This window comes from Rhinopithecus roxellana, unplaced genomic scaffold (assembly GCF_007565055.1).
Source record: "Rhinopithecus roxellana isolate Shanxi Qingling unplaced genomic scaffold, ASM756505v1 contig5923, whole genome shotgun sequence".
Lineage (NCBI taxonomy): Eukaryota > Metazoa > Chordata > Mammalia > Primates > Cercopithecidae > Rhinopithecus > Rhinopithecus roxellana.
Window position 1 is genome coordinate 40,274 of NW_022144414.1, and position 27,120 is coordinate 67,393.

The 27,120-nt window shown below is 42.2% G+C and overlaps 1 pseudogene across 1 annotated transcript; it reads left to right on the forward strand.

The window, feature by feature from the left end:
- Nucleotides 1-233: 233 nt before the first annotated feature.
- LOC104679102 lies at nucleotides 234-19,461 on the forward strand (annotated as a pseudogene). Its single transcript, XR_004056127.1, has 8 exons — nucleotides 234-286; nucleotides 523-593; nucleotides 5,274-5,344; nucleotides 7,052-7,096; nucleotides 7,448-7,472; nucleotides 8,150-8,306; nucleotides 16,658-16,781; nucleotides 18,136-19,461. The product of XR_004056127.1 is annotated as an actin, cytoplasmic 1-like (transcript).
- The last annotated feature ends 7,659 nt before the right edge of the window (nucleotides 19,462-27,120 follow it).

The following is a 27,120-nucleotide window of genomic DNA, read 5'->3' on the forward strand; positions in this document are numbered from 1 at the left end:
TGAACAAGATAGACATTGGGTTTTATTTGGGATTCCAAGATAATTTTAGTCATAAAGTTTAGGAACAGATTGTTCCATTGCTTTACTATTTCTCTGAGCATTTAAAAAATATCTTGTTAAATCTTTAGAACAACCTAGTGCAATATGAAATAAGGCAGCAAAGTCCTCACTTTGTTGAAGAAGGCATTGAGCCTAAGAGAAGCAACTTGTCTAAAAACAAATAGCTGTTCATTATGGAGCTAGGACTTATGCAGAGCTGGGACACTTTCTATTATGTCATGATAATGTAAGCTAATTTACCAGGTCACAATGCCCTTGATTTATGAGCATTTCACCTTACAGTTTTCTTCTTTAATTAGAAGCTTAAAAGAAAGTTTGTAGAATGTACTCATAAGTGAATGGAGTAATACTGTTAAGTTCTGATATTATGATATTAGAAATACTCTAAGAATTTTACATTCGGTAAGTATTTTTTATATCAGTATTAAAATAGTAATTTGGTTTATTGCATTTTATACATAGAATTTGCCAATTATTTTCTGACTACAAAGAAAAATGGATGCTAAAAATCTCTTCTGAAAACAGCAATCCAGGTAAGACTTGTGATAGTGAATTACTTTAGGTCGGTTGTCCCCAACCTTTTTGGCACCAGGGACTGGTTTTGTGGAAGACAATCTTTCCATGGGCTGAGGGAAGGTGGGAGTGGTTTCAGAATTATTCAATCATGTTACATTTATTGTGCTACTTTATTTATATTATTATTACATTGTGATATATAATGAGATAATTATACATCTTAGCATCATGTAGAATCCGTGGAAGCTCTGAGCTTATTTTTCTGCAACTAGACGGTCTCATCTGGGGGCAAAGTGAGACAGTGACAGATCATCAGGCATTAGATTCTCATACGAAGCACACAACCTAGATCCCTCAGTCGGGCAGGTTCACAACAGGGTTCCTGCTCCAATGAGTATCGAATTCTCTGACTGGTGTGACTGGAGGCAGAGTTCCGGCGGTAATATGAGCCTTGGGATGTGGCTGTAAAGACAGGTGAAGCTTGCCTGAATTGCCTGCTGCTCACCTCCTCCTGTGTGGTGTGGTTCATAATAGTCCATGGACTGGTCCCAGTCTGTGGCCTGGGAGTTGTGGACCCCTGCTCTGGGTGGTCCTACCATAGATAAAAAAGTGAAAGTAAGGAATTTTTGATCACAAGAATGCTGAAGCACAAGTCATGTTACATATGCTTGTCCCAACAACGTTTCACTATTACTGACTTCATTCCTCCTCATTTGAAGTTGGAAAGAGATACATTTACTTTGTTGGAACAAGATGTGTTCTACCTGCTGGTTAATTGTCATGATAACAGTAATTTTTTTAGAACAAGATGCTCTGCTACCATTTGCCAAAAGATTGCCATAATAAATATACAAATTGCCCAACTCTAGGCTCAGCAGATTCTAATAAAAGTAGAAAAATGTTTCACAATAACAAAAACGCTAGTATGCTACTGGGTTGTGGACACCTGATACATTGCATAATCCAAACTGTATGAGGACACCTTTAGCTGTCTGTTTATCGAAGAGCTTCTGTAAGGTAGGTTTTATAAATTGCAGGAGACAAAGATGGAGCAGATGCAGCTTTGATCTTTAAGGTGCTCGTAATAGAGCTGTCTCCATTTCTGTGCTTTTTCAACAGAATTTTCAAAGAAAACATTTCTATTTATGTTTTCACTTGTCCACTTAACAAATAACTATCAAATATCTTTTAGATACTGACCATTTTTGTAATGTACAGAACACAAACAATTAAAAATACAGACAGGAGCTTGTTATCATTGTCATTTTTATTATTTTACTACTTTATTCAGTGCTTACTGTGTGCTAGATGCTCACTGGAAGCTTGTAATTATGATTTATTTTATATTGATTATGTGCCAGACATATGTGATGAGGAATAAAAGTTTTGGGAAAAAAGCAGGTGTGATTTAAGGTAAACATGCAGAGTGAGAAGAATTTTTCTAGGTAAGAAGCAGAAGAATAATGTTTGGCAGAAGGAACATGCGACGAGTTTGTGTGTTTGCCAGAAGGAACGTCTAACGAGATTGTCTGTTTGGCAGAAAGAGCAGCAAGTGCAAAAGACAAGATGCTTGAGTGAACTTTGCAGGGTTTCTGAGCAGTTCACTTTTGCTAGTACCAAAAGTGTGAGATACCAGAGGTTGGGAATGAGGTGAATACTTAGCTAAGGCAAGTTTATGGTAGACTTTTTAATACTGTAGAAATGAGTAGGTCTTATCCTGTGGGCCATGGGAAATTTACCAGATAGAATGCTTTGGACTGCAAATACTGACGAGCAGTGGCTAAAACAGTAGGAACCAGAGTTGTTTTGGTTGTTCAGTGATATCTTAGGTATCCCACTTGTTTCTCTTTCAGCTGTGCTATTGGCAGTGTTTTATTCATGTCTCCTTTCATGGTTGGCTAATCGCAGCAGCTCCAAACATCTTGTTCTCACAGCACAACATCACAAGAGCTGCTTTTCTTCACATGTGTCTTTTAAACAGGGAGAAAACTTAGAAGCATGCAAGGGGCTTCCTGTAACATTTCATTGGCTGGGTCACACCACATGCTCATTCCCAAACCAGGCACTGGGAAGGCAAATATGTGATTAGCTTAGAATAAACGTTTCTGTTTCTGAGGCTGAGGAGGGAGGGGGATTGGGATAATAAATATCCCAATAGACTTGTGTTTCTTCTGCAAGGAAGAATAGGCATGACTATTGCTATGGAGCCCACAGTGTTTGCTGCAGAGGCTCATTGGAGACATTTGAGCAGGGGAATTGCAAGATTAAATTTGAGTACTAAGGCCTTCTGGTCATGGTGTAAAACGGGTTAGCAAGCTTTTTCGGTAAAGGACCAGGTGGGTAATATTTGAGGTTAGGTGGTCTCTGTCATATCTACTTACTCTGCTGCTGTTTGCTGTTGTAGTGTGAAAGCCACGATGATTCTATGTAAGCAAACAGGCATGACTGAGCTCCTATAAAACTTTATTTACAAAGCCATAGGGAGATTAGATTTAGCCTGTGGCCTATAGTTTGCTGGGATTGATGGAAGGGAACCAGGTAAAGAAACCAGGAGACAAAGGAAGCTTTGCAGTAGTGAGCTATAGTTTTCTTGTCACACATCCTTGGACTAGTATCAATGTATTACAAGGTTTTCACCCATCCATGGTGAAATAAAGTTCAGAATCTCAGTTACTCATTTTAATATGTTGGCCTTTTTTTGGTGTTATGCTTTTTTCATTTGTTTTGCTTAATTTTTTTCATGTAAAAAACGCATTAATAGTTGGCATTTTCTTTTAAATAAAAACCATTTTGTGAATGTTTATGTTCACAGTGGTAGTGGGAATATAAAGCAGAGGCAGAAAAGAGGTAAAGTCAATATGATTTAGTGATAATTGAATGAGAAAGGTTTGGGGCACAGAGAGAAATGTCGGATGATTTCCAGCTTTGCAGGTTATACACTAGTATTTAACCTGGATGTGAGGCTTTCATAATCTGCCTTCTGCCCCACTCTCCGTCTTTAGCCCTTTTCCCTGTGTGCCCTTTCTCTGGCATGACTGAGCTGCTGGTAATGCCCTGCTCACTCATCCTTCTATTGCAGGCAAATCCTTTCCCTCTTTCAGGCCTCGCTCCTGCTCTTGCTGCTGCATGGCATGCTGTCACCCTTTCCTGCCTCTGCCCTTTTAATCTGGCTAGCCTCAATATTTCAGTCTCGGCTTAGGCATGCGTTCTAGAAAAGCCATTCCTGACATGCCTTATTTTCATTCTTTTTAAACCCTAATGCCTAGCGTGTATGTAGCAGGACTCAGTAAGAAATTTCTGAGTGAAATGTGAGTAAGACGATGTGCAGGACTATCCTCTGCAGTCTTGGAGCAGAGGGGACAGACACGTGGAGGAATAATGCACAGTTCAGGTGGTAAAGATGCAGTAGAAAAATCGCTGAAGTACTAAGGCAGCCTCAGGGAGGGAGGTACCTGTTTATTTGGGGAAAGGCATGCAGAATCAAGGAAGACTTCACATAGCATTGTTTTAAGAGATGAAAATAAGGCTGAGTGTGGTGGCTCATGCCTGTAATCCCAGCATTTTGGGAGGCTGGAGCGGGTAGATCACAAGGTCAGAAGATCAGGACCATCCTGGCCAATGGTGAAACCCCATCTCTACTACAAATACAAAAATTAGCTGGGTATGGTGGTGCGTGCCTGTAATCCTGGCTTGACAGGAGAATCACTTGTACCAGGGAGTTGGAGGTTGCAGTGAGCTGAGAATGCACCATTGCACTCCAGCCTGGTGACAGAGTAAGACCCCAGCTAAAAAGAAAAAATAAATAAATTCGTCAGAATCCTGGCGGGAAACATTTTAGATGTTAGGAAGACATTGTATACTAATAAAGGTGTCAGTCAGTAGTAATTTTGGAAATCATTTATAAGGTACTATTGCTGCAAAACACAGGAGGCAGGAGAGACCCTGCGGGTGAAACAGGAGGATTTCATTTAGGTGCACATCAGCTCAGCAGATTTGCATCCAAAAGCTGAGCCCTGAACAAAGGGAGGGCTTGGCTTATATAGGCAAGCTTCCAGAAGCAGAATAAAGGTAATTTATCATATAGTGACAGTTTTGCAACCCCAGCATAGCCTGTGACCTTGCAGCTGCTTTGAAGGAAAACAGGAACTTGCAAAATACACGCGTTTATAAAAATAGGTATGAGTAAATGCCGAGGGGAAGGGGAGATGGGAAAGGAATTTGTTTTCTTAACCTTGCTCTGGGATGTCTGGAGCCCATACCTGTGGGCTCTGGCTTCTCAGACAGGGTCACCACGACCTTTCCTGGGCCCTGCCTGTTGGTATCCTTAGAGTCAGAGTAGCTAAGTGCAGGAAAACTAAATTTTCTTTTCATTACATTTACTGCTTCACTGTTAGGAAGTGGAGAACAACATACTGTGTCACCTTATATGTTTCTACTGTATTTTAAAGTTGTGTTTCTGGTGGTTTTGTTCATTTCTGTTGGGTGGATGAATTTGTGAGTGAATCACATCAGGTGTCTCCCCAGGTGGTTTGTTGAAGTTTTGGAGAATTATTTCCTAAGTAACTATTTCATGAAAGACTAAACCCTGAATTTATGAAATAAAATAAAATGTTGTCTTAAATCTATTTTTATAAAGACAATAGTTTTTAACTGTTCTAAGTGGTTCATTTTAACTGAATACATGGATTTCTCAACAGAACAAGACTTAAAGCTGACATCAGAGGAAGAGTCACAAAGGCTTAAAGGCAGTGAAAATAGCCAGCCAGAGGCATGGAGACTTTTAAATTTCAATTTTTGATTTAGTGTTGTTTTCTTTGCTTTAATAATATTAGATAGTCCAAATGAAATTACCTTTCAGGCTAGGTTTTGAGAATCAATAGATTTTTTTTTAAAGAATTTTAAAATAGATTCTGAAAATTTATTTAAATTCAGCAATCTCATTAACAGAAGAATCAATGGATTCTAATTGACATTTGATATTTAACTTCAAAAACATAACCACTGTAAAATTTAAAATACTCTAATTTTGCAGTATTCTTATTTAAAATATTCTCATCTGCCTTTTTGATTAGCTTATAGCTAATCTTTCCTTTTGGAATAGAGGCAAAAACAAATTCCAGAACTTTGTTCTTTTATTTTTAAAACACCCTAGCATGATAAAGAAAGTAACATCAATTATTGGATTATATTATTAAGCAGTAGAATTATGAACATTGTAATCCTGATGGTCCCTGATCTGGATTCATGGTTAAGGAGCAATCATGGCCAGTGATTGAAAATCTGCAGTTTTCTATTGTCAGTCACTGATACCAAGGTTAAAGATATATTCTGGCCGGGCGCGGTGGCTCAAGCCTGTAATCCCAGCACTTTGGGAGGCCGAGATGGGCGGATCATGAGGTCAGGAGATCGAGACCATCCTGGCTAACACGGTGAAACCCCGTCTCTACTAAAAATACAAAAAAAAAACTAGCCGGGCGTGGTGGCGGCACCTGTAGTCCCAGCTACTCGGGAGGCTGAGGCAGGAGAATGGCGTAAACCCGGGAGGCGGAGCTTGCAGTGAGCTGAGATCCGGTCACTGGACTCCAGCCTGGGAGACAGCGAGACTCCGCCTCAAAAAAAAAAAAAAAAAAAAAAGATATATTCTGCCTTGTGGTCTCTCATTGACCTCAGCGTTTCTGTTCAGGGAGGGAGCCAGGTTCATAAAAGCAACCCAACTGCCTATTCCAAGAATCATATCCTGCAGAATGGGACCTTTGGTGTTGGGGCACAAACACAGTAACATTCGAACTTGCCTCAGTTGCAGAAAATCAGTACAGATTATTAAACAATTTTATCCACTGTCATTAGTACACATTAGAATATATTAGAACTGGACTTAAGCAGATAATCTAGATACATAACACTCTCATATTACAGCATATAATTTCAATTAAAATTTAAGAATTTGCATTTCTTTCTGTTTGGTGTTTATTTCAGCTCCTAATAATTTAAAGCGTGCCTACAGTTCAGTTAGGAATCTTAAAAAAGGACTTCAGTGCACTGTAGGGGCTCACTAGTTAGGGTTTCGTGAGGTAAACCCTTTTCAAGTGAGGAAGCCTTTGGAACACTACAAATCATCTGCTAATTCATTTTTGGTAGATTTAACACATAACAAGTTAAGTTTAGTCCAAACAAATGGTGAAAAGTTAAGTTTGCTGGTTCATGTTTTTCTTCTCCCTTTGTCTAAGGTGAATAATTTTTCACATGTTAGAAGTCAATGATGTGGCAGTAGCTACATGTAGATTAAAAATTTAATTGTTAATTTTAATTATTTAATTATTTTAACAGTTAAATTTTAATTTTAATTATTTTCTTATTTTTCATTGTCCATACTTGATTACTGAAGAATAAAATTATTTCAAAAACATGAATTCCAAAAGAGGAGACATCACGGAAATACAGCAAGCACATTAACCTTCTGTTTTTGCATTTGCAGAAAATGTCTGAAGAACCAGAAATAAATAAGGATTGTGATAGAGAGGTATACCTTTATATTCAAATGTTTCTGTTGAATTAGATTTTTATGTTACATTGCTTAACAAAGTGTAGTAAGTTTAGGCATACATGATCCTATCGTGTAAGTAGCATAAATCATCAGTGAAAATTTTAATATTTAACTCAGAAAGAATTCTGTATACTGAGTTTTAAAGAGATGCAAACCCTAGAGATGTTCTTTCATTATTATGGAATAATCCTGAATGGTGCCTTAAAATGCTGAGTAATGCCACTTTAGGAGCTTTGGATCAGTTGTTTTATCTTTCTTGGTTTTAGTCTGATTATCAATAGATAATGTGGCTAAAGAAGACATTTTCTTATTCTGTGTATTTTCCAGCTGGAAAATTGTATGGCTATTGAATGTGAAATCTGGGGAGCATCTCATTTTCTGGAATTCCACGCTTGTACCTCAGCAGTTTCACTCTGCTCCTTGTGTTGTGGCAAACTTTGGTTCCCGTGTTTCAGGGAGCATCATCATGTTTTCGATATCCCAGGAACCAAATGAAAAAGGAATAATCAAAGGCAGTGGGAGAAGAGTATCTTAGTGCAGAAAAGGGCACTCTTCCTTTCTACTCCTGAAGCCCCACAGTGTCTCATCCTCTAAATCTGACTGTTGAATGTCAAATCTAGGTGGTAAAGACAGGAGACCACAATTTACGTCTTTGTCTTTTTATGTGTGTGTTCCCACGAGTCAAATGGGGTAAATACATATATAAGATTCTGAAGAGTGGTTGGGAATAAAAGCATAAAATGAAGGAGGGCCCTTTTTGCATTTTGGAAAATTGTGTTTTATTCAGTCAAACAAATCAAACAAATGTTTCAAAAATTTTAGTGAGATACTAATGATAATTACATCATAAAATTATATGCTAATAGTTCTGTATATATGATTAAATTTAAATGTGAAATATTTTTAATGACTAAAATAATGATTTAATAATGAACAGTTTGTTCAAGTGATAAAATCAATTGAAAAGATCCTTTCTATTCCATAAAGCGATAACCATCCTTAATATCAAACTTCCACTCAAGGTTGAAGAAGTGAAGAAGCACGGAAGTAATCATGTGGGATTATCAGAAAACCTGACTGATGGTGCCGCTGCTGGCAATGGTGATGATGGATTAATTCCACAAAGGAAGAGCAGAACACCTGGAAGTCAGCAATTTCCTGACACTGAGAATGAAGAGTGTCACAGGTAAGCCTATGGCAACATTTAACAGGAGACAACCATGTGCTGTCAAACTAATCCTAATTTGGGCTAATATTCATGATGAACACATTTTATATTTTTACTATGATATTCAGCCTTGCCTGGTAATCAGAAAAATGAAAATCAGCAAACAATGAGTTACCATTTTTTCTGGTCATTAATTTATTTGAAAAATAGCCAGTATTGGCAAATGTGAGGGAAAAGGCATTTTCTTTTCTTTTTAGTGAACTTTTATTTTAGCTTCTTGGGTACATGTGCAGGTTTGTTATATAGGTAAACTGTATCATGGAGGTTTCAGCTACATAAGAAGCAAAATACCCAAAAGGTAGTTTTTTGCTCCTCTCCCTCCTGCCATGCTCCACCCTCAAGTAGGCCCCAGTGTCTGTTACTCTCCTCTTTGTGTCCATGAGTTCTCATTGTTTAGTTCCCACTAATGAGTAAGAATATGTGGCATTTGATTTTGTGTTCCTGCATTAGTTTGCTTAGGATAATGGCCTCCAGCTCCATCCGTGTTGCTGCAAAGGAAATGGTTTCATTGAAAAAGACATTTCATACACTGTTAGTAAATACATTTTGAGCATTAATTTAGTGGCATATTCAAACACACATATATAACATAGTAAGGATATATAATACATGCAAAGGATGTTTGTATAGATATGTTATATACATACTTATCTATATATTTATTATAGCATTATTATATCAAAAAGTTGGAGCTAGTCTAATTCCTTATCAATAGGAAATAGCTCAATTTCCATACCCCCAAAATAAGGTAGTACGCAACCATTTGTTAAAAACTGAGGTTAGATCTAGAGCGTACTGATTATTTCACAATTAAAATGTATTTAAAGCATTTAGTTTGGCGCATCTTAAGAATTCTTGTTAGAATTCTTGTAATATCTGCTGTGTTGCAAATGGAAGCTACATGCTACATTGACACTGTACCTTGTTAGCCACAAGATTGCTAGTGACTAAATTTTTGTTGTCAGTGGCCTGAGTGCTGAAATATTGGACCCTCAATCTGAATATTGCTGAGGGATTGTACATGGGGATCTAGATTTAATATAAACATTTCAGTGTATTGGGTAAAAATTTTATTAAAATACATCAAAGGATCTTTTATCTACTGAACCAGGAGTCGTCCAGCTTTTTCTGCAAAGAGTCAGTTAGTAAATATTGTGGGCTTTGTGGACTATGCATTTTTCTTTTCTTTTCTTTTTTTTTTTTTTTTTTTTTTGAGGCGGAGTCTCACTCTGTGGCCCGGACTGGAGTGCAGTGGCCGGATCTCAGCTCACTGCAAGCTCCGCCTCCCGGGTTTACGCCATTCTCCTGCCTCAGCCTCCGGAGTAGCTGGGACTACAGGCGCCCGCCACCTCGCCCGGCTAGTTTTTGTATTTTTAGTAGAGACGGGGTTTCACTGTGTTAGCCAGGATGGTCTCGATCTCCTGACCTCATGATCCACCTGTCTCGGCCTCCCAAAGTGCTGGGATTACAGGCTTGAGCCACCGTGCCCGGCCTGCATTTTTATTTTCTTGAGACAGGGTCTTGCTCTGTTGCCCAGGCTGGAGTGCAGTTGTGTGATCACGGCTCTCTGCCGCCTTGACTTTCTGGGCTCTAGTGATCCTCCCCTCTCAGCCTCTCTACTAGCTGGGGCCACGGGTGTGCAACGTCACACCCAGCTAATTGACTCCATGGACTGTAGAGTCAGTAAGCCTGGCTGCGTTCCAAGATACTTGACTTACAAAAACAGGCAGTGGGCTGGATTTGGCCCACAGGTGCTTATTTTCTGACCCTTGTGCTAAAAGGAAGGTGCTGCTAATGCAGTGACTCTTATTTGTAAAAGTCCCCTGCGTGTGACATTATCTTTCCTTTGAGAAAAGGATATATTTCAGTATTCACCTCACCATATTTTTCAACAGTGGCTTCATAAAATTTTTAAAACTTCATTTATAAAATAAGATTATTTTCTGCATTTCTCCCACTTTATTCCTGTTAGTAGAACTCAGTATTTTACTGTGATCAATGACTTTGTATATTTGATGAGTATCAACTCTCCTAGAATTGGCTGATTTTTATCAAGCAAGAAATACTCTCCTTGAAACTTTTAGTATTTCTTGGTCTTTATGTATCAGCATGAACAAAAAGATAATCAGCTTATGTAATCTAGAAATGTTCAAAGGACCTTTAATATCTCAGTCTGGAATTTTTTAATGCCATATGTATATAATTTTTATAACCTTTAAAATACATAATTGTTATATAAAATTTGAAAACTCCACCTGCTATATACAATTTGAAAACTGCTATTTCTTGTCTATCACTTTTCCATGACTGTGGAAGAAAATTACATCATTCTCAGTCATGACTATGTTAAGTATGATGTCCTTAAAAGAACTGTCTACACTCACAAACTCAGGTTTTCTTTCCATTCACTCTTGATCTCAATGCCAGGAAGTCTTTGGTGTCAGCACTCCTCCAAAGTTGTTTTTCTTAAGGTTTTCACTACTTTCTTCTGTAATTAAATCTAGGCATTTTTTCTTACACCTCATTTAATCTGTCAGCAATATTTGAGCCAGTGAAGGACATCTCCTCCCTAACGGCATCTTCACTAGGCTTTCAGGACCTCACCCCCTCAGGCTTTTCCTCCTGCCTTTCTAGTCCGTTCATCGTGGTCTGTTTTGCTTGCTCTTCCTCATCTTTCTCCTTTTGAACGTTGTTGTTTCCCAGAGCTCAGTCCTCAGTCTTCTTTCTCATAACTTTTTTATTTTTTTAAGACGGAGTTTCGCTCTGTCACCCAGGCTGGAGTTCAGTGGCATGATCTTGGCTCATTGCAACCTTTGCCTCCTGGGTTCCAGCGCTTCTCCTGCCTCAGCCTCCTGAGTAGCTGGGATTACAAGTGCACGCCACCATGCCTGGCTAATTTTTGTATTTTTAGTAGAGACATGGTTTCCCCATGTTGACCAGGCTGGTCTTAAACTCCTGACCTCAGGTGATCTGTCTGTCTGTGTTGGGATTATAGGCGTGAGCCACCGTACCTTGCCCCTCGTGACGTTTTCTACTGTGTACATGCTAGTGATTTCCAAATGTATGTCTCCAGCTCAGGTCTCTCCTTAATTCCAGATCTCTATGTCAGCCTGCCTACTTGACATCTCTATTTGATTACCTATTGGGTATCACACACTTGTCAGATGCAAAATTGGGCTCCTGATGCCTTCCTGAAATCTACAGCTCATGTACTCTTTCCTCCTCTGGTTAAGGGCAACTCTTCCAGTTGCTCTGCCAAAAACCTTGGTGTCATTCTTGACTCATCTTTCTGTCTCTCTGACACCTCACATCTAATCTCTCGGTAAATGTCAGGCCTACCTGAAGAATATATCCCGAAGCCAGTCATACCTTGTACATCTGAGCCACCGTCATCTGCAGTCTAGATGAGTGGCATAGACTGGGAATTGATAGTCCTGGTTTTTAAAAACTTCCCCTTTCATCAATTCTTAACTCAGTGGATGGATTTAAAACATAAGTCAAATTGTGTCATTCCTCTGCCCCAGCCCTTCCGATTGCCTCCCATTTCACTCTTCGAGTATGTGGCAGAGTTCCTCCTAATAACTAAAAGGCAGTAAACCATCTGGCATGTTACCTCTCCTGCTTAAACTTCTGTTCCTTACTTCTTTTGCTCTGCTTCAGCCACACTGAACTTCTTGCTATTCCTTACCTATCCCTAGTGCTTAAAGACTCCAGGCACACCTCTGTCTGCCTTTAGAAGTTCCCTGTGTCTGGATATTCATCTAGCTTTCCGTTTCTTCAGTTCTTTACTTAAAATCCCCTTTCTAAGAAGAAAAAGGGTAAAAAGAAACACATTAAGGAATAACCACTTTTTGAAGAAGAACTGTGTACCAGCACAATTCCTAGTCCAGAGAAAATGAAGGAAAAGGAAACAAAGAGAACGAGGACTAGCAGAAAGGAATTACAGTTGTATCACCAGGACACATCATGCTTAAGATTCAACTGGGAGCCTACCAGGGATGCTGTGTAACATAATCAAGGGAAGGTCCAATGAAACAGTGGTTTATCATCTCTAACTTCAAACCTGTTTGTGTCTTGACATCAACTCTGTTAACATCGTCACTTTTTAGAGTCTTTGATATACAAATACAATATTCTTTGTATTAAAGAAAAACCCTCTTTCTCAGCAGGGGCTTTTCTGGCCATCCCAACTTTCCCACCACCTTCCCCCGTCAAACACATAAACATTTCATTTTCCTGCTTTAGTTTTTCTCCTCTAACGTACTGTGTATTTTGCCTTACCTGTCTGTTGTTATTGTGTGTTTATCTCACACTCATGAATAGGGGTTTTATTGTTCATTACCATATCCTCACTTCCTAGAAAAAGGCCTAGCATATGAGACGTAGCTGCCTAGTAAATAGTTATTGGATGAACGAGTGACGTTTATCCAGGATATGTTGTTTGATTGAGTCTCACTTAAAAAGTGTTTGACAAAGGTTCATTTTAACAATTTTGCCAGGTGATTATATGCATTTTTAAAATTCTTTTGGCACTTTATAATACGCTACATTGTTTATATTAATATTTTTTCACTTAGGGAGAAAAGCCAAATATTGTGGTTATTCACTATTCTTTTACTGGTAATCATGATAATTGCAATTATGGTAAAATGAGTCAGAGGAATTGCAGACTTTACTGGTATTTTATTTATTTAGAGACAGAGTCTTGCTCTGTCACCCAGGCTGCAGTGCAGTGGCGTGACCTCGGCTCACTGCAACCTCCACCTCCTGGGTTCAAGCAATTCTCCTGCCTCAGCCAACTGAGGAGCTGGGATTACAGGTGTACGCAACCACGCCCGACTAATTTTCATATTTTTAGTGGAGACGGAGTTTCACCCTGTTTGTCAGGCTGGTCTCAAACTCCTGACCTCAGGCAATCCACCCGCCTCGGCCTCCCAAGGTGCTGGGATTACAGGTGTGAGCCACCACGCCCGACCACTAGTATTTTATATTAAAAACTATTCGAGTGGTAAATTTAATGGACCACAAATTCTTTCCAAGGGATTATGGACCTTCGGTATTTGAAATAAAAAGTCAGAGTTGGAATTTTTTGCTTCCTCTAGTAAGACGTATACTGGTCAGGCACTGTCTATTTTGATGGCACAGCCCTTGCTTCTGGGCTGTCTTTCAGAAGCAAGCTGCTCACATCGATATGGGTTGGTGAGCAAGGGCAGTGGTCATTGATGGATTGACTAGATTTTGAACTGGCTCTGGGTGGCTTGTTGTTACCATGGCTACAGGTCAATTCTTTCCTAAGTTGAGTCAACTTTAACCAGAAATTTTCTGTTCAAAAGTTGCCTTCAATTAACTATGTTCAAAATGAAACTTTTTAATATTCCAGAATTATAGACTTACAGTTTTGGTTATGATGGATTGGTTAATAATAGCTCTCAGGATGATTTTTTTAATATACATCATCTTAACCAGAAGAGTTCTGTGTATATTTTATTTCTTGAAAATAATTGTTTTGTTTTTGTTTTTGGTATTTTTAGAAGCTTTTGCTCAAGTCCTAACATAATCTCCAGTAGGAGATTTTAGTTTCTTTGTCAGTTCATGTATGTATACGGTAGTGATATTCTCTGTTTTTAAATTCCTTTTCTTGTTCACTTTCTTCTCTGTACAGTAATCATGATATTGTTATACATTTTTATCTCATTAAAAAGTAGTTACAATTTTCTGCTGGCAAATCCAGCTTTTTACATATTTTGACTGAATAGGTTAAAAGTGAAGAAAATTTACTAGATCATTTTATTTTCAAATAAAATCATAACTAATAAAAATTGCCATTTTTGAACTATAAATAATGACATTTAGATATTTTAAAAGTAAAGATATCCTCCCAGTAGTTTGGCTTTGTGTTTTCATGCAAATCTCATGTCAAATTGTAATTCCCAGGTGTTGAAAGAAAAGAGCAGGTGGGAGGTGATTGGATCATGGGGTCAGTTGCTTCTATGCTGTTCTTGTGATAGTGAGTGAGTTCTCAGAAAAGCTGATGGTTTCTTAAGGGGCTCTTTCCCCTTCACTTCCCTCTCTCCTGCGGCCTTATGAAGAAGGTGCCTGCTTCCCTTTCATCTTCTGCTATGGTTAAGTTTCCTGAGGCCTCCCCAGCCATGCCTAACTGTGAATCAATTAAGCCTCTTTCCTTTATGAATGACCCAGTCTCAGGTATGTATGTGTATGAATTATCCAGTCTCGGGTATGTACGTACGTATATGGTGTGTATATACCCAGAGACATCTATATGATATATATATGTGATGTGAGATATATATATATATATATCCATTTTCTTTATTCCACTCATCAGTTGACGGACACTGGTTGATTCCGTATCTTTGCATATTGTGAATTGTGCTGCAGTAAAAATATGTATGCGGGTGTTTTTTTGAAAGTACGATTTCTTTTGTGTAGATATCCAGAAATGAGAATGCTGGATAAAATGGTAGGATCTACTTTTAGTTCTTTGAGAACTCCCCATACTGTTTTCCATAGATTTGTACGAATTTGTATTCCCACCAGCAGTGTATAACTGTTCTCTTTTTACCACATCCACACCAACATCTGTTGTTTTATGATTTCTAAAAGTGGCCATTGTGGCTGCAATGAGGTGATATCTCACTGTTACTGTATTGTACATTTCCCTGATGATTAGAGATATTTGGCATGTTTTTATATGCTTGTTCACCATTTGTACATCTTCTTTTGAGAAATATCTATTCATGTAATTTGGCCACTTTTTAATGGAATTCTTTGTATTTTTCCTGTTGATTTGAGTTTCTTGAAGGTTATAGATATTAGTCCTTTGTTAGATTCATAATTTTCAAATATTTTTTCCCATTGTGTAGGTTGTTGGTTTACTCTGATGATTATTTCTTTTGCTGTGCTGAAGCTTTTAGTTTAATTCGGTCTTATTTATTTAGTTTCATTTTTGTTGCTTTTGCTTTTTGGGTCTTCATCATAAATTCTTTGCCTAGGCCAATGTTTTCAGGTCTTAGGTTTAGGCCTTTAATCCATCTTGAATTTATTCTTGTACATGGTGAGAGTTAGAGATCCAGTTTCATTCTTCAACATGTGGCTTTTTTCCCCAGCTCCATTTATTGAATAACGTGTACTTTCTCCAGTGTGTGTTTTTGTGTCCTTGCTCAGAGATCATTTGGTTGTAGTGTCTTTATTTCTGAGTTGTCTGTTCTGTTCCATCGATCTATGTATCTACTTTTATACCAGTGCCATGCTGTTTTTGTTACTGTGGCCTTAGAGTATAATTTGAATTCAGGTCGTATGATGCCAACATATTTGTTCCTTTTGCTTCGTATGTCTGTTGCTATTCAGGCTCTTTTGTGGTCCTTTATAAATGTCAGCATTTTAAAATAACTCTGAAGAATGACGTTGGTACTTTGGTAGGAATTGTATGGAATGTGTAGACGGCTTTGGGCACTATGGTCATTTTCACGATATCAGTTCTTTCAGTCCATGAACATAGGATGGATTTTCTTTTTTTTGTGTCATCTATTATTTTCTTGAGTGGTGTTTTCCAGTTATCTTTACAGAGATCACTCACCTTTTTCATTAAGTATATTCCTAGGTATTTCACACTTTTTGCAGCCTTTGTAAAAGGGATTGGATTCTTGATAAGGACTCTCAGCTTGGTCGTAGTTGGTGTATAGTGGTGCTACTGATTGGTATTCATTTATTTTGTAACTTCTGAGACTTTACTGAATTCATTTATCAAATCTCGCGTTACCACCCGAGATCCTACTCCTGTCGGATCAGCGGTGGCATTAGATTGTCATAGGGGTGTGACTCGAACCCTGTTGTAAGCTGCTCATGCAGGGGATTTAGGTTGTTCACTCCTTATGAGAATCTAATGCCTTATGATCTGTCACCGTCTCCTGTCACCCCCAGATGGGACCATCTAGTTGCAGGAAAACAAGCAGAGGCTCCCACTCATTCTGCATTTTGGTGAGTTATATAATTATTTCATTATGTATGAACAATAGTAGAAATAAAGTGCACAATGAATGTAATGTGCTTGAATCATCCTGGTACCATCCCCCCACCTCGGGTTCCTGGAAACATTATCTTCCACAAAACCAGTCCCTGGTGCCAACATGGTTGAGGCAGCTGGGTTAACAGATGTGAGACCCCTTTGCCTTGTCTAGGCTTCATGTGCAGATACACATTATGTGAATGACATCTGATGGCACCATCGTGCCCTGTAGATCATTTTAGGGACACCTCCAGTATTTCATGAAAATTAAAATTTGTTCTAGTGATGAACAAAATCATACTCAGAAGCAAATTTCTGAAGAACAGAGCACTGGAATATCACAAGATGAGATTCTGACTAATAAACAAAAGCAGATAGAAGTGGCTGAAAATAAAATGAATTCTGAGGTATTTTCTTTATTTTCAAATGTTTTTATATGTACATATATTTTTAAAATGATGTATTTTGGAAATATAAAGGATTTTTAAGTCACATATATGTGTGTATATATTCTGTATATCCTTTGTCATATATCTACATATGTACATAGAGGATAAATCCATGTTCTGAATTCAACTCCATTTGCCTGCAGCAGCCGAGTGGTGACCTTCACAATGGCCTCAATCCAAAGGAGAAGCATTTGATATTTTTCATAAGAATTGATGATCTTTCCAATATCAAAAATAAGTTTCACTAGTAAAAACACATTTTCCAGTTTTTGGACATTAGTTTATTTTTTTAAAAATACTAATAGAGAAGTGAATTGATTATTTTCACTGATAGGAAAGTCGGAAATGTATAGCTGGGTCAGAGGCCCCATTGTGGATATCATGATCCTTACTTTTGCAGTGAGGAACAGTTTGCTCCAAGAAGTTTCTCATTTCAATGCAAAGAGCTTTGAAAACAATGATGTGCCATGTTACACATTTAGTGATAATTTATTGATAAGTAGTTTATTCCTAGAGAAATAGTTCAGTGTATTTCCCCTATTTCACACTTACTACTGTTTCAAACATTGTAAAGAGGAAAGAAAAGAAATTGCAATGGCAAATAATGTTGTGATTTCTAAGAAAATCTCTCTAAGTTCTATCTTGTTTACCATTCATATTTTGAAATAAAAGGCTTCTTTTGTATTTATGTATTTACACCACAGAAGTGATTTTGTGGAGGATCACTAGAAGTAGCATCAGGAAACCTGGGGAAAATCCTGCATCTTGAATATATTTTTTGACCTCTCCTTTTAAGAATCGTGATCTTAAATGAGTTCAGTGTTGTATGTAGAAGTGCAATGCTTAGATGCAGACGTGTACAGGGTAGAAGGGTACAGTGCTTAGATGCAGATGTGTACATTGTGGAAGGGTATAATGCTTAGATTTAACTGTTACGAGTAAATGTAACTCTTATAACTGAGTATAAAAATATTAGAAATGTAGAATATCGGTAAAACATTCTTCAGTAAAAGGAAGTTAAAGAACTTTAACCTCTGGGGTTTTTTTGTAACTCAGAGAAAGGCTTTTCAAATTCTGAGATTCTTTAAAATCCTCTAGTGATTTATTTTTCATAGTCTTTAAATAAATACTTAAACTTTTGGGAATTTACACTCTATTAGGTTTGAAATTTTGTCCAATTTTTTTTCCAGTTAAATATCCACTATGGGGATTCTTTCATTATACAAATGCACATGTTATTTTTTAATTTCAGAAGAAATCATGATATGTCATTCTATTGAGTGCTAATTAAAAGTTCCCTTTGTTTATTTAGCTTTCTCCTTGTCCTAAGAAAGAAAAAGATCTCTTGCATGAAAATAGTACGTTGCAGGAAGAAATTGCCATGCTAAGACTGGAGCTAGACACGATGAAACATCAGAGCCAGCTAAGAGAAGAGAAATATTTGGAGGAAATTGAAAGCACAAAAAAAGAGAATAATGATCTTTTAAAGGCTATGCAGTTGAATGAGCTCACCGTGGATGATGATACCGCCGTGCTCGTCATTGACAACGGTTCCGGCATGTGCAAGGCTGGATTTGCGGGCGACGATGCCCCCGGGCTGTCTTCCCTTCCATCGTGGGGTGCCCCAGGCACCAGGGCATAATGGGGGGCATGGGTCAGAAGGAGTCCTATGTGGGCAACGAAGCCCAGAGCAAGAGAGGCATCCTGACCCTGAAGTACCCCATGGAGCGCGGCATCATCACCAACTGGGGCGACATGGAGAAGATCTGGCGCCACACCTTCTACAACGAGCTGCGTGTGGCTCCCAAGGAGCACCCCATCCTGCTGACCGAGGCCCCCCTCAACCCCAAGGCCAACCGCGAGAAGATGACCCAGATCATGTTTGAGACCTTCAACACCCTAGCCATGTACGTGGCCATCCAGGCCGCGCTGTCCCTGTACACCTCTGGCCGTACCACTGGCATCGTGATGGACTCCGGTGACGGAGCCACCCACAGTGTTCCCATCTATGAGGGGAATGCCCTCCCCCATGCCACCCTGCACGTAGACCTGGCCGGCCAGAACCTGACTGACCACCTCATGAAGATCCTCACCGAGCGTGGCTACAGCTTCACCACCACGGCTGAGCGGGAAATCGTGCGTGACATCAAGGAGAAGCTGTGCTATGTCGCCCTGGACTTTGAGCAGGAGATGGCCACAGCGGCCTCCAGCTCCTCCCTAGAGGAGCTACGAGCTTCCTGATGGCCAGGTCATCACCATCGGCAACGAGCGGTTCCGCTGCCCCGAGGCGCTCTTCCAGCCTTCCTTCCTGGGCATGGAATCCTGTGGCATCCACAAAACTACCTTCAACTCCATCATGAAGTCTGACGTGGACATCCGCAAAGACCTGTACAGCAACACGGTGCTGTCTGGCGGCACCACCATGTACCCTGGCATGGCCGACAGGATGCAGAAGGAGATCACCGCCCTGGCGCCCAGCACAATAAAGATCAAGATCATTGCTCCGCCGGAGCGCAAGTACTCCATGTGGGTCGGTGGCTCCATCCTGGCCTCGCTGTCCACCTTCCGGCAGATGTGGATCAGCAAGCAGGAGTATGATGAGTCAGGCCCCTCCATTGTCCACCGCAAAAGCTTCTAGGTGGACTGTGACTTAGTTGCCTTACACCCTTTCTTGACAAAACCAAACTTCGGAGAAAACAAGATGAGATTGGCATGCCTTTATTTGTTTTATTGTTTCAATTTTTTGTTTTGTTTTTTTATTGGCTTGACTCAGGATTTAAAAACTGGAATGCTGAAGGTGACAGCAGTTGGTTGGAGCGAGCATCCCACAAAGTTCCACAATGTGGCTGAGGACTCTGATTTTACATTGTTGTTCTTTTCAATAGTCATTCCAAATATTGTGAGATGCATTGTTTCAGGAAGCCCCTTGCTCTCCTAAAAGCCACTCCACTTCTCTCTAAGGAGAATGGCCCAGTCCTCTCCCAAGTTCACACAGGGGGGAGATGATAGCATTGCTTTTATGTAAATTACGTAATGCAGAATTTTTAAAATCTTCACTTTAATACTTTTTGTTTTATTTTGAACAGTTTTCATGGCTCCCTTTTTTGTACCCCAACTCGGGGTATATGAAGGCTTTTGGTCTCCCTGAGAGTGCCTGGAGGCAGCCAGGGCTTACCTGTACTCTGACTTGAGAAGAATTGGATGAAAGTGCACACCTTAAAAAAAATTGAATGAGGAAGCACAGTATTTCAGTACAGTGGACAGCTTAGCATTTTGACAACTGAGAATAAAATGCTCAGTTCTGGACAATGTAAGACACACCAAGGAAACACTGGAAATGGAAATTCAGTTATATCATTGTGGACTGGCTACTGGCTACTGCTCTACATGATTGTGACCAAAGTCAGATAGCTGAAAGAGACTTCTTTCCAGAGAACAAGACATGAACAGGTTTATTTACAGAAAACAGTGAATTCTCATATATCTAACCTAAAAGATAACAGGTTCTTTCTGAACAAGTCTAATGTAGACAGTAAAATCAACAGGCTAAAAATTAAGCTCCATCAAACAAGATAAACTCTGAGAGAAAAGACAGGGCAGGCCACTATCTTTCCTGTTCAGGCATCTTAGTCATTCCAGCCTGCCCCGACCAGGGGCAGAAGAGATCCCGCAGCACAGCGCAGCTGCTTTACCACATCATGGCCAGACTGCTTCTGTAAGCAGGCCCCTGAGCCTGTTCCACCTCACTGGACAGGACCTCCCAGCTGGGGCCTCCAGCTACCTCCACCAGCATTCCTTGACCAATGGAAATTTGAAATGTTCGTGAGACAGAGCTCCCAGAGAGAAGGGCAGGCCACCTCCGTTGCTGTTTGGATAACTAGCCGTTCTGGCCTGCAGGCTTTGGAGAGCCCAACCTGACAAGGGATGGAAGAGGTACCACAGCACAGCACAGCCATGCTATGAAGATGTGGCCAGCCTCTTGTTTACGTCAGTCACCAACCACATTTCTGGTCAGCGGGTGAAGTCTTTCAACCAGGGTCTCCGGCTACCTTGACTGCTGTTCTCTGGCCGACAGAGGTCTCAGGCCTCCCTGAGTCAGAGCTTCCAGGGGGAGGAGCAGACTGTTTACTATTTGGGCGACTCAGCCATTTCAGCCTTAGGGCTTCAGAGTGTCTGAGGCAACCAGGGGCTGAAGAGAACCCCCAGCACAGCACAGCTGCTTTTACAAAAACGTGGCCAGACATGTTTTTAGAGCAAGTCCCTGTTGTTCTTCCTCCTGACTAGGTAAAGCTTCTCTCCACTTGCCTCCAGCCACGTCTTATAGGTGTGTTCAGATTGGCAACAGGTTCGCACCTCAGTGGTATAGAGCTCCCAGAGGAAGGGGCAGGCTATCATCTTCCCTGGAAAATACGAGGCAATTAAGGATGGGAGAGGACCCCCAGCATACCACAGCAACCTTACAGAAAAGTGGCCGGACTGTCTGCTTGATGGGCAGGTCCTCCTGGCCTGGGTCTCCAGCCAGCCCACACCGGAGCTATCAAGCCAGCAGCAACTGCCAGTTCCCTGGACAGAGCTTCCAGGAGCCACTGAAATCCTTTCTGCCATGGCTTCTGCAGTGGAACTGCCCTAGCTACCCTCAGAATATCAAGGGAGTAAAGACCCTAAGTGCCATAACAATACCTCCAATAAGCTGCAGTTGACGCAACGAACAAGCCAGTCCGTCTCCCACGTGCACAACACACCCTCCACTGCTCGTCACCAGACGGAACCCTGGCTTGGGCCCACAGCACAGACCCTCCATCCTGGGCTGATCACACTAAGTGATTGCTGACTCACATGTCTCTGGGATGGAGCACCCAGGAGAGAAGCAAAGTGGTGGAGCAGCAAGTCAGGTGATATGGAGCCCAGAGGGCAGGGACAGCTTGCTCTCTAGGGTCCACTTGCCCTCATGAGACACTTTATCCCGGCACTTTAGGAATGCTGAGGTCAGACCAGCCACATCTCATGTGCAAGATTGCCCAGCAGAGATCAGGTCTGAGAGTTCCCTTCTTTAAAAAAGGGGACTTGCTTAAAAAAGAAGTCTGGCCACGTTTGTGTAGAGCAGCTGTGCTGTGCTGGGTGTTCACTTTTGAGAGAGTTCTCCTCTGAGACCTGATTTTGCTGTACTTGCCCTGACAGCACACGGGAGTGCAGCACACACCCCAACCTACACCAACTGCTATTGACGAAAAGAATTTTCAGTCCGGAATTTCATGTCCAGCAAAATTAAGCATCATAAGTGAAGGAGAAATAAGATCCTTTTCATACAAGCAAATGCTGAGGGAATTCAGTATCACCAGATATACCTTATGAGAGCTCCTGAAGGAAGCACTAAATAGGGAAAGAAAAGACCACCACCAGCCACTACAAAACCGCACTGAAGTACACAGACCAGTGATGCTAAAAACCAACCACATACACAAGTCTGCAAAATAACCATCTGACAGCATAATGACAGGATCAAATCCACATGTACCATTACTAACCTTAAATGTAAATGGGCTAAATGCTCCAATTGAAAGACATGGGGGCAAGCTGGATGAAGAGCCATACCCATTGGAGTACACCGTCTTCAAGAAACCCATCGCACATGCTGTGCCATACATAGGCTCAAAATAAAGGAATGGAAAAAAATCAAGCAAATGGAAAACAGAAAAGCAGGTGTTACACTCCTAGTTTCTGACAAAACAGACTATACCATTAAAGATAAAAAAAGAGAAGGACATTACAAAGGTGGTCCTGACCTTTAAGAAATCTCATTATTGCTTGATACCAACCTGGGCTATCTTTATTGCCCAAATCAAGAGGATAATTTGCTGAGGTTGGGGAGCTTAACAGAGAGCCTCTGATCTCCCAAAATTTGGTTGAGATCTAAGGTTGATTTTGTTGTACAACTCTTTTCTGAAGTTTTACTCATTTCCAAGAAGGATGGCAAGTTTTCCTGCTTCTATGATGATGGAGAGCAGGCACCTCCTTTCCTGAGTTTCAGCTTGCTTCTTACAGGGAAGGTGAGTGTAAGTTTTTTCCGGCTTCTAAGATGGCAGAGAACGATGACCAGCCGGAGCCTTATTTCCAGGTAAGTAGCTGAATTAGAATTTTGTCTTAAAATTTTTCCTTGATGACTAAAATGTAAGATTACCCACCAGCTGCTTTTAATTTCTCCTTATCATTAGAACACTCAGTAATCATATGGATTGTGCATTTGTTAGTTTTGCTGAACTCTGTTTGTGTTTGGGGTTTTATTGTTGTTGTTTCTTTTTTCTCCCATCTCTTCCTGACTTGGTCAAATCCAAAGGAATGTTCCAAATTGTGGGTAGCAAGGCATCTGAATTGGCTGAATCTCCAGTGGCTGCAAAAAAAATAACAATGCAACAACAATGCAAAACAAAACAAAAACAAAAAACCCCAAGAAAACAAAAAACAAAACAAAAAAACAAGTCCGGATGGTCAGGTTCCCACAGCCCAAGTGGCTGCCACCTGACGGCTGATGGAGGTGAGACCTGAGGAAAAGCAGGTGGCACTGGGACCGTACCGCTAGGGTTGAAAAACTGAGGTAACCTGAATGGCAGCAAATGAGGTTGGTGGCTGTTCCACCTGCTCCTGGCACACCCTTACAGAGGGGGCTGGTTGTTCTTTGAGCCAGCTTGCCCTTGCCTGGCATGCACAAGCCTCAGTGCAACAACCGTGCTACAAATGGAACCATATAAAGGAAACGAGCAGCAGGCTCAGGAGCAGGATGTGCGCTGCCTTTGGGGTCCATGTCTCAGGTCTGCTATGGAACTGCAGGGTTCGTGGTTACCAAGAGGTAGACCACAGGCTGTCTTGAGAAGGGCTTTATGTTCAAGTGCAGAAAGCGGGTAGCATTACCACCCAGGAGACTCAACCTCTGTGGCCCTGGCCAGACTTAGACTCTGGGAAAAGCTGATTCGGAGCAGTGTGTAAGTAGCTGGGGCCTGTGTATGCCAGGCAAGGCCAAGCCGGCTCAAAGAGCAACCAGCCACCTCTGCAAGGGTGCACCTGGAGCAGGTGCACCATCCAGCAGCCTCAGCTACTCAAGGACGCAGGAATGGCCTGGTTCCCACAGCCTGAGTGGCTGCCATCTAATGACTGATGGAGCAGAGGCCTGAGGAAATGCAGATGGCACGTTGAACTGTTTAATCCATCGTAAGTTGATTTTTGTATAAAGGAGATGGCACCAGCTCATGCCTCAAGCTCGTGTGGCACTGTAGCCACAGAAGGCCGAGTCCCCTGGGTGGTAATCCTGCCTGCTTTCTGCACTTGAACATAAAGTCCTCCTCAAGACAGACTGTGGTCTACCTCTCGGCCCTACCTTTAGGGTAGAAGAACTGATGTACCATGTCCATCAGCGAGTGAGGTTGGTGGCTGGTCCACCTGCTCCTGACACACCCTTGCAGAGGTGGCTGGTTTCTCTTTGAGACAACTTGGCCTTGGCCATGCACAAGCCTCAGTGAAACAACTGTGGTATAAATGGAGCCATGTAGAGGAAATGAGCAGCAGGCTCAGAAACAGGGTGTGCCCTGCCTTTAGGGCTCCAGTCAGTGCCTCAGGGGTCGGAAGGCACTGCATGCTTGTTGGTTGCCAAGAGGCGGACCACAGGCCATCTTGAGGAGCACTTCATGTTCAAGTGCAGAAAACAGGCAGGATTACCACCCCGGGGACTCGGACTTCTGTGGCCCTGGCCAGACATAGAATTTGGGCCAAGGCAGGGCGAGATGGCTGAGCAACATGTAGGTAGTTGGAGCCTGTGCATGCCAGGCAAGGCCAAGTTGGCTCAAAGAGCAACCAACCACCTCTGGAAGGGTGCGCCTGGAGCAGGTGGAGCAGCCAGCAACCTCAGCGACTCAAGGAAGCCGGGATGGCCAGGTTCCCACAGTCTAAGTGGCTGCCACCTGACAGCTGATGGAGGTGAGACCTGAGGAAAAGCAGATGGCAATGGGACCCTACCTCTATGGTAGAAAAACGGAGGTACCCTGAACAGCAGTGAATGAGGTTGGTAGCTGTTCCACCTGCTCCTGGCACACCCTTGCAGAGGTGGCTGGTTGCTCTTTGAGCTTGCTTGGCCTTGCCTGGCATGCACAAGCCTCAGTGCAACAACCGTGCTACAAATGGAACCATATAGAGGAAACGAGCAGCAGGCTGAGGAGCAGGGTGTGCGCTGCCTTTGGGGTTCCAGTCCACATCTCAGGGCTCCTATGGAAGTGCAGGCTTCTTCGTTGCCAAGAGTCAGACCACAGGCCACCTTGAGGAGGACTTTATGTTCAAGGGCAGAAAGCAGGCAGGATTACCAGCCATGGGACTCGGCCTGCTGTTGTCCTGGCCAGACTCAGACTTTGGGACAAGCTAATTCGGAGTAGTGTGTAAGTAGCTGGGGCCTGTGCATGCCAGGCAAGGCCAAGCCAGCTCAAAGAGCAACCAGCCACCTCTGCAAGGGTGCACCTGGAGCAGGCGAGCCAGCCAGGAACCTCAGCTACTCAAGGAAGCAGTGATGGCCAGGTTCCCACAGGCTGAGTGGCTTCCACCTAATGAATGATGGAGCAGAGGCCTGAGGAAACGCAAATGGCACATTGAACTGTTTAATCCATCTTAAGTTAATTTTTGTATAAAGGAGATGGCACCAGTCCATGCCTCAGCACTCGTATGGCATTGTAGGCCACAGAAGGCCGAGTCCACTGAATGGTAATCCTGCCCACTTTCTGCACTTGAAGATAAAGTCCTCCTCAAGACGGCCTGTGGTCTGCCTCTCGGCCCTACCTTTGGGGTAGAAGAACTGATGTACCATGTCCATCAGCGAGTGAGGATGGTGGCTGGTCCACCTGCTCCTGGCACACCCTTGCAGAGGTGGCTGGTTGCTCTTTGAACCAACTTGGCCTTGCCTGGCATGCACAAGCCTCAGTGCAACAACTGTCCTACAAATGGAGCCACGTGGAGGAAACGAGCAGCAGGCCCAGGAGCAGGGTGTGCGCTGCCTTTGGGGCTCCAGTCAGTGCCTCAGGCCTCGTATGGCAATTCGTGCTTGTTGGTTGCTAAGAGGCGGACCACAGGCCGTCTTGAGGAGCGCTTTATGTTCCAGTGTAGGAAGCAGGCAGTATTACCACCCAGGGGACTCGGCCTTTTGTGGCCCTGGCTAGACTTAAAATTTGGAACAACTGACTCAGAGTATCCATGTGTAGGTAGCTGGAGCCTATGCGTGCCAGGCAATCCAAGCTGGCTGAAACAGCAAGCAGCACCTCTGGAAAGGTGCACCTGGAGCAGGTGGAGCTGCCAGCAACCTCAGCTACTCAAGGAAGCTGGGATGGCCAGGTTCCCACAGCCTCAGTGGCTGCCACCTGATGGCTGCTGTAGGTGAGACCTGAGGAAAAGCAGATGGCACTGGGACCCTACCTCTACGGTAGAAAAACTGAGATACCCTGAACGGCAGCGAATGAGGTTGGTAGCTGTTCCACTTGCTCCTGGCACACCCTTGCAGAGGTGGCTGGTTGCTCTTTGAGCTTGCTTGGCCTTGCCTGGCATGCACAAGCCTCAGTGCAACTACTGTGCTACAAATGGAACCATATAGAGGAAACGAGCAGGCAGGCTCAGGAGCAGGTTGTACACTGCCTTTGGAGTTCCAGTCCATGTCTCAGGGCTCCTATGGAACTGCAGGCTTGTTGGTTGCCAAGAGGCAGACCACAGGCCGTCTTGATGAGGACTTTATGTTCAAGTGCAGAAAACAGGCAGGATTACCTCCCATAGGACTCGGCCTTCTGTGGCCCTGGCCAGACTTAGACTCTGGGAAAAGCTGATTCGGAGCAGCGTGTAGGCAGCTGGAGCCTGTGCATGCCAGGCAAGGCTAAGCTGGCTCAAAGAGCAACCAGCCACCTCTGCAAGGGTGCACCTGGAGCAGGTGCACCATCCAGCAACCTCAGCTACACAAGGAAGCAGGGATGGCCAGGTTACACAACCTGAGTGTCTGCCACCTGGTGGCTGATGGAGCAGAGGCCTGAGGAAAAGCAGACGGCATGTTGAACTGTTTAATCCATCTTAAGTTAATTTTTGTGATGGCAGCAGTTCATGCCTCAGGGCTCGTGTGGCACTCTAGTCCATGGAAGGCTGAGTCCCCTGGGTGGTAATCCTGCCTGCTTTCTGCACTTGAACATAAAGTCCTCCTCAAGATGGCCTGTGGTTTGCCTCTTGGCCCTACCTTTTGGGGTAGAAGAACTGATGTACCGTGTCCAGCAGCGAGGGAGTTTGGTGGCTG